The sequence below is a fragment of the Pan paniscus genome, chromosome 10 (assembly GCF_029289425.2).
Source record: "Pan paniscus chromosome 10, NHGRI_mPanPan1-v2.0_pri, whole genome shotgun sequence".
Taxonomy (NCBI): domain Eukaryota; kingdom Metazoa; phylum Chordata; class Mammalia; order Primates; family Hominidae; genus Pan; species Pan paniscus.
In genome coordinates this window covers 117779859-117793079 of record NC_073259.2, presented here as the reverse complement: position 1 = coordinate 117793079, position 13221 = coordinate 117779859, and the positions used below count along the sequence as shown (strand labels likewise).

Sequence of the window (13221 nt, the reverse complement as noted above, 5' to 3'; positions counted from 1 at the left end):
GGAGAGGGAACAGGGATTTGAAACCAAGTCTGGTGGACTCTGAATCCCTTTTCTACTTGAAGGTTTTGCCAACTTTTTTTTTTTTTAGCAATTTTTTCTTGTTTCCCAGCTTAGCTTGTGGGTCACACAGCCTACAGAGAACGGGGCAGGAGGCCCAGGCCAGCAGCCTGACCCATCTTCCTGGCTGACCCCCAGCAACCCTCGCCCTGCTACACAAAGTCCCCCTTTCTCTCTCCCACCAGCTCAGGGCGGCCAAATGAACGCAGAATACCAAGTAATTAAGCCGGCGCGCACCATCCGGGCGCCCGGGAACACTGTGGAGTTTCCCTTTTATGTTTATAGCAATTGTATGAAAATGTGCAACATGGAGCAGCACCAGCTGACAAATGAGACGAAACAGACAGGATTCCGGGCCGGCTTTTTTCCGGGCCTGATTGGCATTAATTGTGAGCGTTTACAAAGCAGAACTCGGCGCCTGACATTTGCTTCAAGCAAACGTTTCCTTCTAATAGTTTTAATGATTACAATGGGAGCTGGTGATCACTACAGGCCAGGAATGGGCTGCCTGGTGCCTGGCCTGGTCTCACCTGGGTCCCAGGAAATGGGGATGTTTCCTGCGTCCCACTTTCCCCTGCTACCTGCTGCAAGAGGGCTGTGCAAGGTGCCTAGCCTTGGACACTGGAACCCCCGCTCGGGGCCTGGCTGCTGGCACACACAGTTGGTAAGGCGCATGGGGAACCCACAGGGTGCAGACCCAGGGGAGGGAGGGGGAGGGAGGGGAGGGATGGGGAGAAGAGAGAAGAGCAAGCAGGACCTGGCTGGCCTGGCTCTGAGGCTGGAGTACCTCGGTGACCTCGGGTGAGTACCTTTGCCTCTCTGAGCCTCAGTTTACTCATCTGTGAGAAGGACCATAGCACTCACTGTGCAAGGTCTGGTGAGGATTCAGGGAGGGCCTAGCACAGCACACAGTATATCTGTAAAATGGGGGTAGGAAGTGCCCCACAAATGCTGGCTGCTATTTTCTTGCTGTGTAACCTTGGCCAAGCTCCTTCCCAGCTCTGGGCTGGACTCTCCTCACCTGAGGGGCAGGGACTTGGCCAGCTGGAGTTGCTCAGCCCAGGGTTCCAGTCCCAGCTCTGGCCTCTTTTCAGCTATATGGCTTGGGAGAGTCCCTCAATCTCTCTGAGCCTCAGTTTCCCCCACCTGTAGAATGGAGTTCATCATTCCCATAGATTGCAGGGTGGTTTCCGGATGCCAACAAGAAAGGGAGTAAAAATCCTGAATTCCTGGCAAGCCAAGTGCCTGTGTCCCATTTCCTCTCTGGAAAGCCCTCCAAATACCTCCCTCATGCATTCCTTCACTCACTCGTTCATTCATTCATTCAACATTGGGTGTTCCAATTAGAAACTTGGGAAGACATTAGTGTACAAAGCAAAGGACCCTCACCCCCACCTCACAAGGGAAGAGAGATGACAAGCAGAGAAGCCCTTTACGTCCAGCACTCCCATTTTACAGAGGAAGAAACTGAGGCACAGAGAGGGAGGACCAACAGTTTGAAGTGACCCAGCTAGGATGGGGTGGCATGAGAATCGAACCCTGGCAGGTTGCTTCAGGTGAGTCCTCTCAGAAGCTCACGCAGGCCCCGGGGGAAGCCTCATCTGAGGGCCCGAGGAGGGTGGGCTGCTGGCGCCCAATGTCCTTTACATCTTGGGTGGCATTCATCTGCAGAGCCAGGCTGGGCACCAGGGCAAGAGGCACCACTGGGAAGAAGGGAGTCTGTGAGGCCTGGTCAGCCCCAGCCTCCTGGAGTTGCATTTCTTGGGTAGGAAGGGGACAGGAGGCGCCTTGTCCTTGGGGCCCCGTGACACGGCTCTTTCACATGTTTCCATGAACACTGTGCAGTGCCCACTCCACACCAAGCCCTGTCTCACAGGCCATGCATAGTGTCAGCCAGGTAGCTGGAAAAGGCCAGGACCTGGTACTTGAACCATGGCACGGCACGTGCCAAGGCCCAGAGCTGCGAGAGATCTCAGTGGGTTCAGGAACTGCCAGCAGTTTGCTGAGGCTGTCACAGCCTCTCTGCAGTCAGATCTCAACTTCTGGGTGGGTCCCCTGGGATTCTCTCATCTCTGCCCTATCTGGCCTTGCCAGGACCACCCTGCAGGAAGCCCCCGGGGATGGGTCCCAGCTCTGTGCTTGCTTCCAGCTAGAAAAACCTTGGCAATTGTTTCTTTTGTAGTTTGTGGGGTGGGGAGAAAAAAAAAAAGGGGATTTTTTTTTTCTCTTTTGCATATGGTGGCACAGATGGGCCCATGATCCGTAAAAACTGTTTGCAATTAAACTCCCACTTTGCATGGCTGGATTTGTCAGTTGTCTGAACCGGGAGTGGGGAGCTCCACACTGACAGGAAGATGGGATGTGGGACAGGGCGGGACAAGATTCAGGAGGAGGGGCGGAGGCCCAGGAACCTGCTCTGGGCTTGGGGCCCAGGCCGATGCGATGCGGCATCACAGCAGCCCTGCCAGCTCCCTCTCCGGGCATCCCCCAGCCTTCGCCAGGAGTGGGAGCACAGCCAGGCAGCTGGGGTGGGGCTTGGCAGGGCTTCCCTGCCCAGTAGGGACTTGGCCAGTGCTGGGTGCCCTGACTGCGGGGCTAATGATGATGGAGAGAAAGGAGCTAATCACCAGTCTGCCCCTGCCAGGGACTGGGCCCGGGACCCAGGACAGGAGAAGGGTGGCTGGGTGGGGCGAACCATAATGGGGGTTTGGTGGGCAAAGTGCAATGGCAGGTTCAAGACTGAGGTGCCAGAACCTCCGGCCTAGTTGGCAGAAAGAATCTACAGTGGTGCCAAGAAGGGCTGCCAAGGGCCAAAACTGGCTCCTTCCTCATCCCCAGGGAAACTGGCCTGGCCTCCTTATGTCCCTTTGAACGCAGGTAGGGAAAGCAAGGCAAATACTAAGAATATCTCAAGGGCCTGCGCTTCTGCTGCCCACATTTGGGAACCTTTTCAGAGGGCTTCCAGAATAGAGGCTAGTGGCCTGCACCCCTCCCATCCACCCCGGGCTCAAAATGCCAGCTTGCCACCCCTGCTGCTACCCTGGGATGCTTGCATGTTTGGGTTAACAAATGCATCATTTGGCTTTGGGAAATCCTGAGATCGCTAATAATTGTTCCCTGATGAAAAGAAATAAGGCCCTGATACCCCCTTCCCCCCGCTCCCTCCAAGCTGGGAAAGAAAAGTCATAAAAATAGCTTGTTATCTCACCTATTGAGGCTCCGACTGGATGTTACTGCTAATTGGGTATAACATCCTTGTCTTGTTCTCTCAGAAGCTAAATCAAGAAAGCGCCACTGCTGTGAACTAATTATATCTCCGGCCTGCAGCCTGCAGCTTGTCTCTCCCTTTATTGAGTTAAAAAATGGTCACGAACCTTCATCTTTCATCCCCCCAAGCGCTGGGCCCACACTGCCCGCCAGGCGTGGCTCGAAAGGTGCAGACAGCCCAGCAGGAAGGTCTAGGAGGGGTCCTGGGGACAGGCAGCAGGGTAGGGGAGTGGTGAAGGGGAAGCCCTGTCCCAGGTACCTGCCTGGCCCCCTCTCCTGCCCGTCACTGCCAGGCCTGGTGTTCAACTTTGCCTGGAGAGGGGGACTCTGGTCTCTCCCCTCCTTGCAGCTGGGCCCCTGGGGAGGTCAGGAGCATTTCAGTCCGGGGAGTCTTCATTCATTTATCCATTCAATCAATACTTCTTGGATGTCTACCTACTGTGCACTAGGCACTGTTCTAGGCTAAAGCTTCTAGTAGACTGAAGGTAGCCCCCCAAGCAACCTCACCCAGGATTCACAGAGCTGTTGAATAAGTACTCTTAGATGGGACCTCACTGTTACTCTGCTGAAAGAGCTGCCAGAGCTCCCTACTATGGGAAAGCAAAGTCCAAACATCCAGGCCAGCCCTGGCTCCTTCCACAGTCCTCTCTCTCCACATTCTAGCCACATCTGGTTACACACTGCTCCCTTAGTAAACACTCTCACTTGTCTGCCTCTGAGCTGCCTCTCATGCTGTTCCCTCCACCCAGACGTTCACCCTTCCTGGCTCTGCCCGTCAGAAGCCCACCAGCCTTTAAAGCCTCCAAAAAAATGACATCTTTTCTGGGAGGGCTCCCCTGTCTGCCTGCCACCTACAGCCCTGTCCCAGGCTGTGAACTTTCAGACTTGGGTCTGAATGCCAGCTCGGCCACCCAACAAGTGCGTGACCCTACTCTGCTTAGCTGAGCCAAGCCTCAGTTCCCTCATCTCTAAAATGGGTTAAGAATTCTCCCTGGAGGTGCAGGGAGGCTTGCTGCAGGTGTTCTGCAGAATGATGAATGAGAGAGTGCCCAGGAAGGACCTAGCTCTCAGGAAGAACTAAATACATGCTGTTATCATCATCCAGACTGTCAGTGCTCGGAATCTGCATGGATCAACACAAGTGGGAGTTAGAAGAGGGTAACAGACCCTCCCACCTAGAAGGCTTTTGTGGCTTAAGAACAACCTGGATACACAGAGATCCCCTAGAATCCCTCGCTGTCCCCCCTGGTCCTCTGAGCCACATGGAGACGGGCCAGAGGCACCCTGAGCTCATTGAGGCCAGGCAGGCAACTGGTTTCAGCTCACAGGCCCTGCTGATTGATTGGCGCTGCCTGCCCAGAGCCCTGGAAGGAACCCAAGGTCAGGGGAAGAACTCAGCAGGGAAAGAGGGCAGCAATTGATTGGCAATGTCTGCCAAGGGCACAGCGGCATAAGGCAAGCCAGGCCTGCCACAGATTTGCCATCCTTGACATTTATGAAGGACGCGGCTGAGTCTGGGTTGGGAGGGGTGGGGGAAGGTGACCTGCTGAAGGTCGTGAAGCTCATAAAGGAGACAGCTGGCCCAGAATAGCGTCCCCTCGGCCCCTGCCCGAGGATCCTACCATGCCCAGTACCCTTACAGGCAGTGAAGAGGCAAAAGCTTGTGTGGATAATGAAGGGGGTTCTGTGGGCCTGCCATGTGGCCCAGGGCTGCTGCTTCACATCATCAAGGCTAAGTTTCTTTATTCACATGACAGGGATAAAAACACCCTTCAGAGAGGAATATGAGGATTAAATGAGAGAACAAAATGCCAAAGTAGGAAACTCAGTCTGGCACACAGCAGATACCAGTGTCCTGTGATTCTCATAATAGGCAAAAGTATTCAATTACAAGTGCCACCTCCTCCAGGGAGCCCTCCCTGGCTACTCCAGCCAGAAGTAATTGTTTCCACCTCTGATTTCCTTTGAGAGACTGGTGGTGGCCCAGGGCAGGGCCCGCGTCTGGCTTGTTCACTGCTGTGCCCCCCTGCCCCTGGCACAGTGCCCACATACTGTGAATTCCTCCACTGTGGCGATTAACCCACATGCACTTGTTGGGTGGCTGAGGGGGTGCACTCAAGGCCTCTCCCTCGGTACACACCATCTTTCAAGGCAACTGGGGCTTGTTCATCTTCATGTCCCCAGCATCTGGCAGGGAGCCTGGCCTGGAGCAGGGAAGCTCTCTGAATGAACGGATGGATAAAGAGCAAAAATAGCAGTTCCTGTTTACTGCCCATTGGCTATCGGTTACTGCCAAACCTCACAGCTGCCCTCTAAGGTGGTCCCTTGGCCCATCACAGATGAAGAGACGGAGATCTGCAGATGCCGAGGGGCAGGGCCAAGCCCTGCATTCAGGCCTGGGGATTTCATGCCGGGAGGCCCTGCCACCTCTGCCTCCCCCAGTGCCAAGCTCAGGCCTGGACTCTGTGAGGCAGCTGCCCGTGCCCTGGCAGCGAATCCTGGAGCAGACAGCTGGTGGCTGGACCTCCCTCCTCCAAGGGAGGCCCCCCTCCCCACAGACTCTGGGTCATTAAGTTCTGCGTCATTAAGTCCCCATCCCCGGGAGCCTGTTCACAGCCAGTCTCGGCCTCACCCCCTGACCTCCCAGGCCTTTGTCCCCTGTGCCCTCTGCACAATAGCAGGGGCTCCCAGGGCCCCAAACAGCTGCTGCGGCTGGGATGCTGGCTTGCAGTGGGGCCAGGACTGGCCCAGGCCTGTATTCAAGCCCAGCCCACCCAGCTCTGAGGGGCTCAGCTAAGCCCCCTGCAAGCACTATGCACATGCAGGCTCACCCCACCCACAAGCCCATGAGAAAGCTGTTGAGACTCTCCTGAACAAGAGGAAACTGAGGCACAGAGGGGTAAAATAATTTCTCTGAGGACACAGCCAGTGAGAGTGCAGGTGCTCTCTCTCACCGGGTTTCAGCCCAGGTCTGCAACTCCCAAGCTCTCTGTTGGCCTCTAAGGCGCCGGGATCTTAGCTGGCCCCTGCCTCTCAGATGCTTTCACTGGCTTCCCTCTTCCTCAGGGCCTCATAGCACCCTTAGCTCAGCACCCGATGCCCCCTGCACACCCTCCTAGTTTATCTCCCTTTCACCTCCACCATCTTATAAGCTCCCCCTGCCCTTCCTGGTCACGCTCCCGGGTCTCCAAACTCCCTCTGCCAGAGACACCCCCATTTACTCCATGCTGGGGAGAGCCACTCAGTCCTCAGGGCACAGAGCACAGCCCGCTTTGTCAGGAAGCCCTCCAGGACCAGCTGCAGGTTTTCCCTCCTCCAGCCCTGCTCCAGCCCTGTCTAGAATTCCAGTTAACTGCAGACTCATCTTACTCCCTCTAGAGGCTGTGGGCCATCTGATTTCTTATCACTTGACCACTGGGACACGGGCGACAGGGTGTCCTCGCTCAGTCTTTACCTAATGCCTGGCTTTACCGAATGGAACCACGAGTGGGTGGGAAGAGGAGTGGGAAGCTGGAACCCCGCCTCTGCCTTCCCATCTCTGGCTGCCAATGAACCTCATACTTCTGCCACTCCCTGGCTGTGTGACCTCGGGCAGCAAAGTATAATACCTTCTCTGGGCCCCTGCTTCTCAGCAAAATGGGGGTGGTACCAGCATGTGCATTTCTTAGGGTTATGACGTAAACTCTGGAAGGTACTAGTCTGGTGACCTGTATCCAGGCATGATTACGTGATTCCTGACTGTGGCCACTGGAGTGGCCAGGGCATGAATTTGGGGTCAGAGAGACCCAGATTGTGGCTGCACATTGGCTGTGTGGTCTGGGCAGGTCGCCCCTTCCCCAGGGTCTCCGTTTCCCCATCTCTGAAGTGGCACTAACTCTGCCCACAAGGATGCAAGCCCCCCATCACAGAGACCCCATCTTTTGTTTGATGCATGCAGTAGGTACTCAGATATTTCTCAACTAAGCAATCAGGGGTCCAGGTGGAAGGAATCCATCCCTCTTCCCAGCCTCCACCCTTTCCAGAATCTCCCTCCCTACACCCAACCCGTGCAGACTAAAATAGTCATTAGGCAGATTTCAAAAGATGTCAGTAGCTTATAATTATAGTCGACATCCTTCTGAGATAAAAGTGATTACCTTGGATGCAAATCACTTAGCAACCAATCAGGGCGGCGGGCGGCGCCCGCGGAGGTGACCGGCCGGCACCGCAGCCCTCCTCCCGCGGCCCGAAACGCACAGGCAGAGAAAGCGCACAATAGCTCTTGACACGCAAATGGGTTAACACAATAAAGGCGGCTCCGGCCGCTGCTGGGGGAGAGCAGCAATTCCCGGCCCGCGGGAGGTAATAAAGCGGCCCTTTTGTGCGCGCCTCCTCGTTCTCACCCCCGCCCCGAGCCCAGAGGAATCGCCGCCTGATTGAATTACGGTTCATGAATATGAGCTGCTTCGCTGCCTTCCTCCGGTTTGTGAGGGATGGAAAGGCAGAGGGGGCTGGAGGGAGGTTGGGGAGGGACCCCCGGCCAAGTCCCAGCCCCCGCAGAAGCTCAGAAAAGAGCCACCGGTGCTCACCATGTGGGTGGGGGCCTCAGTGGACAGAGAAGCCCCTGGCAGAGATAGCTGGTAGAGTTCGGGCCTCTCCCTGCAAATGGGGTCTTCAACCTTTGGCTCCAAGGGACTGAGTCATTCAAGGCTCCGTTCTGAGGAGGAGGTAACAGCAGCCATGACAACATGCGTTTGAGTGCTTACTGTATACTGTGTGCTGTGCTAGGCCCTCCCTGAATCCTCACCAGACCCTGCGCAGTGAGTGCTATGGTCCTTCTCACAGATGAGTAAACTGAGGCTCAGAGAGGCAAAGGTACTCACCCGAGGTCACACAGCCTGCAAGCGGGCTGAGAGTACGATCCAGGCCCAACCCACGCCAGAGCCTGGCACCTAATCAGGAGCCACTGCCCATCACCAGGGCGCCTCAAGTTTCTCATCAAGGGGGTTCAGCAGTCCAGCCCAGTCCCAGTTTAGTCCAGAGCAGCCCTAAGGCTCAGAAGGGACAGGGGATGGACGAGCTTACAGGAATTAGATAAGTGAGAAGGATTAGTGGGGGTGGGGCCAACCTTGAGAGAGGAGACTGCCCCCAGAACCGAGGTGGCCACTTCCACGCTTACGGGAAGAGATGTCCAGGGTTACTGTCCTTGTCAAAGGAGATCACTGGATCCTCTGCCCTGCTTAAACCTTCCCTATCCACCTAAGGCTCCAGGACACAGCCACTCACGGCTGCCCCTTTCCCCATCAGGCACGAGGGCCCATACACATCACTGGCTGCTCCAGGGCCACTCCGGCCACCCAGAACAGTCTTCTCACTCCTGTCTGGCACATTCCTATTTGTCCTCTTCGTGACTCATGTGGCACCTCTCCTCTAGGGCTTTTTGACCCTCAGGCTGGGTCAGGAACCTCATCTACTAGTTTGCCCTTGCTCCATCTACATCCCAAGAAGGTCCCTGGGGCGGCCAGGGGCAGCTTCACCGCCTCCCTCCAAGCAAGCCCAGAAGGGCAGGTGACAAGGAGCGAGTTTCAAGCTACACCTTCTTTCCCCTAGTGCTAGAGAAAGGAGTCCTGGGGGTGAGGGGACCAGACAGACCACAAGGCTGGGCGGAAGTTGTTAATCTACTCAATGCTGACCTGTAGGTCATAGGAAGAGAGGATTCAAATCTGCCTTTTGGTGTGGACAAAGCATCTTGGTGGGGCCAGACTCCCCCTCCATGGCTGATAGCCTCTGATGCCTGCAGGGACCCCTGTCCAATAAGTAGGAGTGTCCCCCCAACCCCATGGGAGGAGGTGGTAAGACACAAGGACTCTGGAGCCAGGAGGGCAATTCAGAACCGAACCTCTGCAGCTGCCTGGCTGATCACCTGTAGCCCATCACTTCCTCTGTTTAAGCCTCAGTTTCATTAGCTATAAAATGGGCCACAGCGTATGAGCCACTCCAAGGAGTAACTGAGATCGTGTAAAACGCCTGGCATATAGGGAGATGCTGAGAAAGCTGGCACTCCCTCCTGCTCATCGTCTGGCACGCTGAGTGCCAAGCCCAGGGAGATGAAGGAAGGGAACAGAAGGAATTGCCCAATTCTGACAGCCTTTCCCTCTGCCTTGGCTGTGGAAGTGTAAATACTCGGCGGAGGGCCTCCAACTGCCTGTGTTTGTGAATCTCTGGCGCGCACTCCGAGTTTGTTTCTAAACTGGGAAGCTTCGAGAGGCAGCGCAAACAGCCCTTCTGCCCACCTCTCCCGGCTCTCCCCCAATCTGCTGTTGCTCCTCTGTCCTTGGAAGCTTGTGTGTTTAACGACACCATTTCAGCTGGAAATACCATCTCCCTGCCAAGCCCCCAAAAGCAGCTCCACCGATATTTATTGACCTGTTAATCTAGCTAGAGAGCTTGGTAGAAGAGCAGGGAAAATGCTCGCTGCAGAGACTGGGGCCTGGCTTCTCCTAATGACCCGAACACACACTTTCTCTGCTCTTACCCTGCCCCACGCTGCTGAAGCAATGACACAGTTTTCGAACCTTTTCCTAGAAATGTGATCACAGCAGTTTCACCAGCACCCGACACTGGCAATAATTGCTGGAAGGGACCTAGACGAATCCCAGAGCCAGCAGCAGGATGCTTGCTGGGGGTTCTCTGGGCCTTTGCAGGGAAGAGTGCCAGTACTGGGGTGTGTGTTGGTTGGGGGTGCCCTGACAGAGACACAGTTTATTCAGACCTTGGCACTGATGGGCCTCACTTGCCCGCCATTCACTTAAGCAGCCTCGCAATATGCTCGTTGAAATCCTCTTAAACACCAGAAGGAGCAGGGGGCAATCAGGAGTTCCAGGTTGGCCAAGGCCCCTGACCTTGGGGTAGAACAGCATGGGGAGCCCCTGGACTAGGGGTGCAGCAGGCAGCAGCTCCTCTGCACCTTCCTTGGCTGGGGGAGGGGCACCCACATTTTCCCCAGCAGAAGTAGCCTATTGGAGGGCCGGAGGCCCACATCTCTCTGGGGACCCTGGGAACTTCAGCCTGCCAGCTGGGTACGTGGTGGGGTTCAGGGAGGTCTCTTCTATAGCATCTCTTTTCAAAACAGAAAGTTGCTCTGTCTGGGAGGCCTGAGCCCCCAGGCACAGGCCAGGCTACATGGGCAAAGCTCTGAACACCTGTCCTTGCGGGGAGGAGCATCAACAGGGACAGCTGGCACTGCCTCCCTCCCCCACCTTATGGGGCGCTAAGGATTTAGGTCAGAGGACTGCAATGGTAGGGGTGGGGGGAGTCTGCCTTCACCCCTCCACTACCCAAAGGCATCCAGCCCCGCCCCTTGTTACCACGACCCCGCCCCCTCCGGCCTTGGGTCAAGGCAAGTGGCGTTGCCACGGCAACCCCGGTGACATCAGAGGCTAAGGTTTGACGTCATGTCGTGCCCCCACTGGGGAACCTACCGTCCCTGCGAGTTATTTGTGGGAAAGTGGTTTGAAAGAGGGCTCTAAGGTCTAGCCCCATGGGGCACAATTCTCAAACGTGGCCACCTGCGTTTCTGGAACCCCAAATCCCCCTCTGAGGTGATTTCCCTTGAAGATCTCAGAGGCTGCTCGGGAGACCCTCAACGTTTTCCCATCCTGGGTGCCCCCCACCCCCCAGCCCTTCCAAGACACTGGAGTTCCCGGGGAATTTTCGGATGACACAGCCGCTACCTTTGTTAGCTTTATGGGTGGGGTGACCTTTCCTCTCTGGCAACCAACCCGCCCAGGGTCCCGCGGAATCCGAATGGGCCCCCCAACCTCCACTCCCATCGGCTGGCCCATCTGAACAAGTTGTGTTTGGAGGGAGGAAAGGGGCGGACAAGGGTTATCTCTGCTTCAGGACCCCCAACAGCCTAGGACCCCTTCTGTCCAATCCTGGCTGCCCGGACGCCAGGGGGTGCCCCCAGCTCCAGCGCAGAACCCCGCCCCGCACAACTCACCGGATCAGCCAGGCCGTCGAAGGGCACCAGGTCTCAGCTACCACGACGCTCCGCTCGGCGGGTCGCAGCCATGCAGGAGTGGCAGAGGCTGCCTGAGGAAGCCCCCCTTGGGGGCCGATGCCTCTCTCCGGGTGGGAAGGGGCGCTGTCGGTGAGGGCTATCCTGGCGCCGGCCTGCGCCGTCCGAAGTCGGGGGGGAGGGGAGGTCTCCGTTCAGCGGGGGTCACGCCCGCCCCGGACGGGGGCCGCGCGGGCGCTCAGGCGACGCATCTTCGCCGGGGCCCGTGATCGCCACGTCCGGCGGGCGGCGCTGCGCCTCCCCTCGGGGCCCCGCTCAAGGCTGCAGCTCGGCCCGCGCCGCTCCCAGGGCGCCCTCTCCGCCCGCGCTGGGAGCCCGGCGGCCGCGGCCCCTTTCGCCAGCCCCAGCTGCAGCCTGTCTTTGTTGCTTCCTCTCGCTCGCCCGCCCGCCCGCGGCTTGCAGCCCCCGGGTTCGCCCCGAGGTGGGGGGATTGTCTCCTTCGGGGGTTGCACGCACCCGCAGCGGCCCCGGCTCCTCGCCGGACATACACCGGCCCCTGCAGGTTGCAAAGAACAGCGGAGAGAATGCACCGGCCCCTCCTCCTCCTGCTCCGAGCCCCGGGTGTGGGGGGAGGGGAAGCCGGCGAACAGCGGCGGCGGCAGCGGGCGACGCAAGCTCGGATGCAGCCTCGGGGGCCTCGGCGCTGAGAAACAGCCGATCCCAGTGGCGCAGGGCGGACACGGGGACGGCCCGGGGGACTGTGCACCGGGTGTGCGAGCTCGCAAGCCGCAGCAGGGGCCGCGCGCGCTGGGCTCTCACGCGCCCATGGCCCCGGGCGGCGCGCGGGGGCTCCCGGGGCCGCAGCCTCACGCCGTCTGGCGCGCGCCGGCGCCTCGCCTGGTCTCAGGCCCGGGTGCCGCGCGCCGCGCCCCACAGGCGCCGGGCCCGGCTGTCCGCCTCCTCCGGCCGGCGCGCGCAGCCTCTCCGCGGAGCAGCCGACCAGGCAGTCCTGCCCGCTGCTCCGCTCCGGCCCGACTGACAGGCGCGAGCGCCGGCAGCAGCCCCCGCGTCTCGTCCCCCGCCCGCCCCCCGCGGCCCAGCCCAATCAGCGGCGGCTGAGAGGCGGTTACCAGGGTGACGCGGCGCCGCGTCCTGCGAGGGGCGGAGCCGGGGGCCGCCACGCGCGCTTTTCGCGGCAAAATTCAAAGGCCGGCAGGGCGGCTCTCCAACCTCCTCCCCCAAGCAGGGAGGAGGCGAAACTTGCCTCGCGAGGACTGCAACTCCCGGCATGCTGCGCGCCGGCGCCGGGTGGAGGGGCCCCGACTGGGGGCGCAGGGCGTGCTGGTTTTTGTAGTCCCTTTGACGAGGAACTAGGAGTGGCAAAACCAGTGTCATTTACTGATCACATATTTGGGACAAGGCACTGTGTAAGTGCATTATCGGCATTATTTCATTTAATCTTGGCAAAAGCCAACCTCATGAGGAATTTGTTAAAAATAACAACTGTAGCTAATACTTATGTAGCAAAGTATTTTATCTAATACAACACCGTGTGAGTGGGTATTACTATCACCCCCGTTTTACAGATGAGAAAACTGATACGGTAGGTACTATTATTATACTTCCAACTTACAGAGGAAACTGAGGTAAGGAGATGTGAAGTGACATGGTCCTGGATGTTTTTGTCTTAAGGCTTATTTTTGGCAGCGATGTGTTTTTGGCATCACAGTTGTGATCTGTGGAGCGCTAACTATATAACCCAGCACAGCGCTGAGCAATTTGCAAGCTACACCTTCTAGACGTACCCCACGCCCACAGGAGACAGGCACTAGCCTACTCCCCCACTTAATAGATAGGGAAACTGAGGCATAGTTTCACATCAACCTGGGGTTCAAATA

General features: G+C 57.6%; 1 protein-coding gene across 1 annotated transcript in view; it reads right to left on the bottom strand.

Moving 5' to 3' along the window:
* FAM222A (family with sequence similarity 222 member A) overlaps positions 1 to 12360 on the bottom strand; it is a 56663-nt gene extending 44303 nt beyond the window's left edge. The window contains exon 1 of the mRNA XM_003832502.5: positions 11306 to 12360. The gene's annotated coding sequence lies outside the window, so the exon portion shown is untranslated. The remainder of the gene's footprint in view (positions 1 to 11305) is intronic.
* Between the last annotated feature and the right edge of the window lie 861 nt (positions 12361 to 13221).